Consider the following 6,670-nt stretch of genomic DNA (forward strand, 5'->3'; position numbering starts at 1 on the left):
AAAATAAGAACTCTACGAATCTTAATGGTATCATTCAACCTTGAACTAAGTGCAAATGTCCCTGGGGTTGGCAGGCTCTGGAGGCTCTAGAGAGCTCTCTCAGTTTCTGCCTTAGCTGGAACTGTCTGTCTGAATTGCTCTCAGAGACACAGAGCAAATAGGTAAGGACAGTGCTGGAAACATCTAGTCTCACGGGCACTTTATAAAATCAAATGATACCAAGGGTTAGAGCAGAAAATGTGGTCCCTTGTTCCGTCCTTCCCTTATCTCAGCTCCATTTCCCAGAATCAACTATTTCTGGTGTTTCTATTTAGTTCATCTAGGGGTTGATCCACAGTCTATACATCATGCTACTATAAGGACTATTCTACACACAAGCGTTAGAAACCACCTTTAAGTTTCTCTCACATGGTAAGAAGTACAATTTTCTCAGTTATTCTCACTCTATCTTCTTTCATATAAACGTCTACATAAATAATTTAAATGTTCATCTTCATTCAATTAGTTATACACTTGGTATTCTACTCTGGAAAATGAAGACCATTTTCCACACACGTGTTCTCTTATATTTTCCTGAGAACTTACAATAATGTATACAAAGTTAACAGTGATGGTTCTTGTCTGTGGATTGATTGAAAAAAAAAATATATATGTTTATAACAACACTCAGAAGAACAGGCCACCAATTTGAAAGGGAATGGTGTGGAACACAGGCAAGGTCAGAGGGAGGAAAGGGAGAGAAGGAAGTGATGCAATTATGTTTTAGCTTCAAAGTTAAAACAAAGTAAATGTACTTTTGTCATCAGAAGACACATGCTGTGGTATATAGACCAGGAGTTTGTTACAACTGCGCTCCCTTTCCTACAGTGTGAATATGACCACTATGTCACATAACATATCAGCTTATTCTAGTAGCAAACTTATCAGTTTATATATAATTTACCTCTCACTCAAACTTCTGAACTACAGTCCGTCATTTATTTGGATCACACGTTTCATGTTTCTTATGTAGCTGTGTTTCTTTTCCTTCTAGGAGTTCTGATTGTGTCATTTGATTCTTTTTTTTGCACTTTGCCCTTAGAGGATCATGGATCAAGGTGTCTGAAGTACACATCAGAAGGCTGGTACTCCTTTAGCCAGAGGTCCTATGGTTATCTTTCAAAATATCACATTTATACAGGAGTAAGAAAATAAAAACTAGTGTCTTACTACTCTGGCAACTGGATTCTGAAGAAGGCCAGAGGCCAGGGCTTTCAACAGGGAGTGGGAGCAGTGCCAGCATCCCAGGCTTCCTTTTGCATCTTGTTGTCAAGACAACAAACATTGCATTTACTGCTGTGGATACCATCACCACTCTGCCTATCAAAGGTTTTATCACAGGAAGCCACTCAACCTTGAGAAGCTGGCATGAAAAGAAGTCTTTTGATACATTTGTGAAATTTTTGATGTCAGGGCAGAGGTGCACAAAAGGTACTTTCCCCCCACAATGTGTTTTGTCAATATTTTTGATGCTTGGGACTTGTCAACGTTAATTACTTTGGACTGAACCTTGGGAAACAAATTTACCTCTGATCTGAGATGTTTGATTCATCTTGAATCTTTCTAGAATGTCTAATTGAATGATCTCTGAGAAGGTGGCGATGAATGGGGAAAGATCACAGCTGGCTGATGCATAATTGCCACTTGATTTGAGGGATATTCAAATATATTTCAAGCTGCCAGATGGTACGTGGTTCAGACTGCGATGCTGTGGGATCAATGGGGACGAAAACAGTGGCTGTTTCCTGCATATGTGATGGTGAGTGTCAGGGAGTGGGCATTGGGCTTGGAGGCGTTCTAAAATATTTCAAAATGTAAAGGCTTCGGCAAGATATAAATGAGCTGACCTTTACTTAAAAAACATTTACAGCTTCTCTCCCTCCAAACGGCCTATGATGTTCTCTAGGGGTTTCAGCATGGGGATGCAGACACTTCTTCCTCTTTCTGAAGGAAGGTCCTTGCCAGACATAGTCTTTCTTTGTCATTAAATGCCAAGCTTTGGAGAGAACAAATACAGAACAGGGGGAGAGAATGTCATAGTCCACGAACAACCCATTGGGCTGTACTACAACATTGACACTGTAGGAATCACAGCCACCAGCGTCTGCTCAGTCTACTGCCCGACAAATCCTTGCATGCAAACCTCTTTTACAAGAAAAACTTTAAAATAGAATACATCTTCTCTTTCAATAGGCTCCATGCACCTCTATCAAGTGTATAAGGAAGAATAGTAACGGCTAAGGTCCCCAGGTATCTAAACGGTTCTGGATCTATGCATCTATGGGTCAATGGCAGCCTTTTGCAGATCTCTAGGAAGGATTTTAGCAATGGCTCCTGACTTTATTTAGTTCTACAGAGAAAGTTTTAAAGATGGACTTTGCTGCCACTGAGCTCCTGCAATGTTCAGTCCAGCCATTGTCTCACAAATAGCTCAATTCCCTGTCAAAATCTATTCTACTTAAAGAAAAGTTAAGTGAACCTATCTTAGGAAATCAAATTCCCTGGGCTCTCAAGCTTAGAAACAGACTAGAATTTTCCCTATAAAGGTGAGGAAATTCATAATGTTTTCTTGGTAATGGTAAGATTACTGTTCTCATTTAGCCTGGAGGACTCAGTACCTCCTTTTGCCTATCTGAGGGACTTCCTTGTGGAAAAGGGATTTGACTTATTATGTGTAGCTTCAGGAAACAAAAGTCAGATCAATGAGTAGGCACTAAAACTCTCAGAGGCAATTCAATATCCAATTTTAAGGAAATCTATAAAATCAAGGAAGTCTTTTATGCAATAATTTAGTTCCCAATTCTACTTTTCTTTCAATTTTCTCTAATTTCTTCACTTGCTTAATTTGACTCTCATTCTATTCTATTTCACTACATGTATTTTCTCCAAGTCATGAGACAGCATTAACTAGACAAATGATCAATGAAACTATAGCATGGCAGTTGTCCACATATTAAAAAGAGGAAGGTAAGATCTGAGTTCCTGGAGTGTGACAGACTCAGTGTAGAATGAAGACACATATATTGGGGGTTCTGCTATTTGGGGATGTTTACAGATTTAACAGTCTCTTCCATGCTGATAAAAGAGACTCCATTTCCTGTGAATTCGTGGGATTTGGGAAAGGAATGAAAATCATGTGTCTTGTAAAAGAACAGGATATAAGGACTAGACACGCCATCAAGATTCCATCCTGAACATGACTGCTAATTCCTCTTGCTTCTGCTAAAAACGGAAGGAGAAAACTGGCTTTTTTCAGTCGCTTTAAAAATGCCTGTAGAACAATCAGAAATGATTATGCTTCAGGCTTTGGAAGACAGCTGCTTTATAGGGAACGTGCCTCAAATCAGCTCTTTTAGGTTGTGGGCTAAAAATTGAGGCAGAAAAAGCAGAAGGGTTTGGCCACAGAGATAACCAATCAGCAGCCAAGACAGGAAATCAATCCTAACTTCTTATCATCTGGTGCAATTTGCCACTCACCTCAATATGTTCAAGATGACTTGTGTGAAGGTGTGATCAAGTTGTAGCTGGATACATATCCAAAAGGGCCATTTTGATAAGCATTTCTCAAAACAAGCCGAATTCTAGCACTCTCCACAATTGCAGCTAATGGAAGCCATGAAATCTCACTCCAAGGTGCTTGCTATTCAGCGGACCACACAGAAGGACTGCATACAGCCATAGAAAGAGATTTTTCTTAAAAAGAAATTGAATCTGAGTCCTGCCTTAGATGTAATCACAATACAGTCATGACATAATTATTGTATTTTCTGATACTCCTTTTGGAGATAAGAAACTATTTGTCATCTCTTTGAGATTTTCTGTTTTCCTTCAGTTTTGAGTTAATACCTGGTATAGGAAGCTCATGGTCCTAATTTATTGAGAGAGAAAGGCATTTGCTGTTGCCCAAGGATTGAGGGATGCAGCTAGCAGGCAGAGATTCCCCCAGTTATGATTACTTATATAACCTGGGGTTTGCAGAAATGTCAGAAACTCCATGTAAGAGAATCTGGACCAATCTAAAGTATTAAGAAAAAAAAAAAAGGGTTCTAGTTTTTTTTTTTTTTTAAAAAATGTGTTTTTATTTTCTCCAAATAAACCATGAGAATGTATTTATAATTCAAAATGCATTTGTACTAAAACTTTGATATTAGAAAACAAGGGGAGGTATGAAGTATGAGCTAAATTTTTAAAGAATTGGCCCTTTGCTAAATTCTAAATGTTGCTACATATAACAGTCCCGCACAGATCATGGCTGCTCAGTTTTTCAATGTGTCAACCTCTTGCTTGTTTAATCATGAGGCTTCCAGAGCCAATATCATGGGTGCTAGCATCTAGATGTGAGCCAGTTCTCTAGAGAAGTAACCTCGACAACCTGCGGCTACAGGGAGCACACCAGTGCAATCTGAAGATCTGACATGTTTAGAAAGCGATGAGTTTGATAAGACTACTTAGAGTGCCAAAGCCTGGGCTTATTCCTCCTGGATGCAGACAAGCTGGTTTAGATCCCTGGGTTTGGCCCTGGAGTGCCTCCTCTCTCTTAGTGGCCATCCAAAATAAGCCATTAGTCCTGAAGTGTTCTAGCCCAGTCTGTATTTGCATGCACATCCTCTTGGTATTCATCTTAATTTGTGAAGAACTGAAATTAAAATCACTTTTGTGCTCATCTCTTTCTTTAGTTAGGAAGTTAAATTGACTTTACATATCTCATGAAGCATTTTATTTTGGGTCACAGCACATGGCTTACCAAGCAGGATATGCTGTATAGAGTGACTGCAGCCACGGTAGACTATGTATGGAGCAACAGAAGGAAAGAACACATTGAGGCCAGTCAGTTGCTTTTTTAAGAGCCAAAAACAAAAGAATGATTGGAGCTAAATACTGTGAATATCTTCACCCAAAACCCCAACCGGTTGTACCGTCTGAAGCTGTCTGGGTGCTATGAAAGAGGTTATTGTAGTCATGAAAGCATTCTTTGATGTCAACATGACACTATTTCAAATTCATTGTTTTGCTTTCATATCAGTATAATTTATTATTATTATTATTATTATTATTATTATTATTATTATTATTATTATTTTGAGAGAAGGTTTCTTTGTGTAGCTTTAGAGCCTGTCTTGGAACTCGCTTTATAGACCAGGCTGGCCTTAGACTCAGAGAGATCCACCTGCCTCTACCTCCGGAGTCCCAGGATTAAAGGCGTGTGCCACCACTGCCCAGCTATCGGTGTAAATTTGAGATTTTAAAAAAATTCTTAGCCTCAGTTAATGCATGGTAACAATCCTTTTGTGATAGACAGGGTTGTTTATCTATTCTTTTCGCTTTCGCCATTTAGTCTTCTGAAGGTGCTCATTGGGTTTCACCGTCACCCTGTGAATCTGGACTTTATTGCAGGAATCCGGTGATGTGACGAAAAGGAGGTCTGCACTGTGCCAGTCCTCAGGTCAGTCCATTCCTTCATTCGTTTGCTGGTTTGCTCATTTGTTCGTTCCTTCATTCCTTCCTTCTTTGGAATTTCCCTCCCAGGTCTCTTGAACTGTAGCCTGAATTTGTTATGGAGCTAAGAATACCCGTGAACCTCTCATTCTTCTACCTCAGACTCACGTCTCCTAAGCACTGGGATTACAGGTGGGTGCACCACACTCATTTTACCTGGAGAAGAGCAGGAACTAACCTTTACACTCCTGTGATGTGTCAGGAAAAAAAAAACAAAAACTATTGTCCCCAGGAATTCAGTGTCTTATTAACATAGAATGATCTAGAATAATATATTAGTATATTATATTTATATATCTGCCTAGAATGATTATATTAATATATAATATATGATAGATATCTAGATTATCCTATGTAAATTTTCAACTCTACACATATCTATCTACACATTGTATGCACATATTATGGAAATACCATATGGATTTTGAAAATCCTGAGTTCAGGTTGAAGCAGAGACTGCTCAGGCAACATACAAACCAGTTGGGTAGAAAATGAACTTTGCATGAACGATTATTTCGGTAACAAAAGATGATTGATTTATTAGGTAGTACTTACAATACAGTAGGTGTGAAAAAAGCAGTAGATCTCCCCTTAAATATTTCAACACTTGTGATTGTTTGAATGGTAAGTATAAATTATAGAGAGGAGGTGAAAGTGGATAAAATTGGGTAACGTATATCAGATGTTAGAGGAGCAGTGGATGATGGGAATATCAGGAGAGTGCATGAATACATGGGTATTTAGAGATTAGAAAGGACAAGTGGGGAAATTAGAGCCCTTAAAAAGACACAGGATAATGAAATTACAGAAAAAGGATCATTAAAGAATAAAATCTGAAGGCATTAAAGAAGCAATTCTTGAATGCAAAAAATTAAAACTCTGGGAACTGTTTTACCCACTTTTTTTTACTCTGCTCAGCTACTTTGGCTGCATAAAGACTTTAAAGACAAGAGTTTATAAGCTCACTGGGAAGATAAGACCCACAGCCATACAAGCAAACAGTAATTACACCTCACAGCCAGCCCAGCAAATGAGAGAAAATACACAGAGCACCTGGCCACTGTCTGGCACACAGCAAATGTCCGATATAATTTGCTTGCTTTCCCCATGGCTTGACACGGAAATACTGGTGACT

At 38.8% G+C, this 6,670-nt stretch overlaps 1 long non-coding RNA gene across 2 annotated transcripts; it reads left to right on the forward strand.

The window, feature by feature from the left end:
- The first annotated feature begins 1,369 nt into the window (after positions 1–1,369).
- Positions 1,370–5,668, forward strand: LOC128111511 (uncharacterized). 2 transcript variants are annotated; one of them, XR_008218669.1, is made up of 4 exons: positions 1,370–1,470; positions 1,607–1,798; positions 5,375–5,482; positions 5,566–5,668. It is a non-coding gene; the product is annotated as an uncharacterized LOC128111511 (long non-coding RNA). The 2 variants fall into 2 exon arrangements; XR_008218668.1 differs by having other exon boundaries at positions 5,375–5,661.
- The last annotated feature ends 1,002 nt before the right edge of the window (positions 5,669–6,670 follow it).

This window comes from Peromyscus californicus, unplaced genomic scaffold (assembly GCF_007827085.1).
Source record: "Peromyscus californicus insignis strain IS unplaced genomic scaffold, ASM782708v3 Scaffold_16__1_contigs__length_79575227, whole genome shotgun sequence".
NCBI lineage: Eukaryota > Metazoa > Chordata > Mammalia > Rodentia > Cricetidae > Peromyscus > Peromyscus californicus.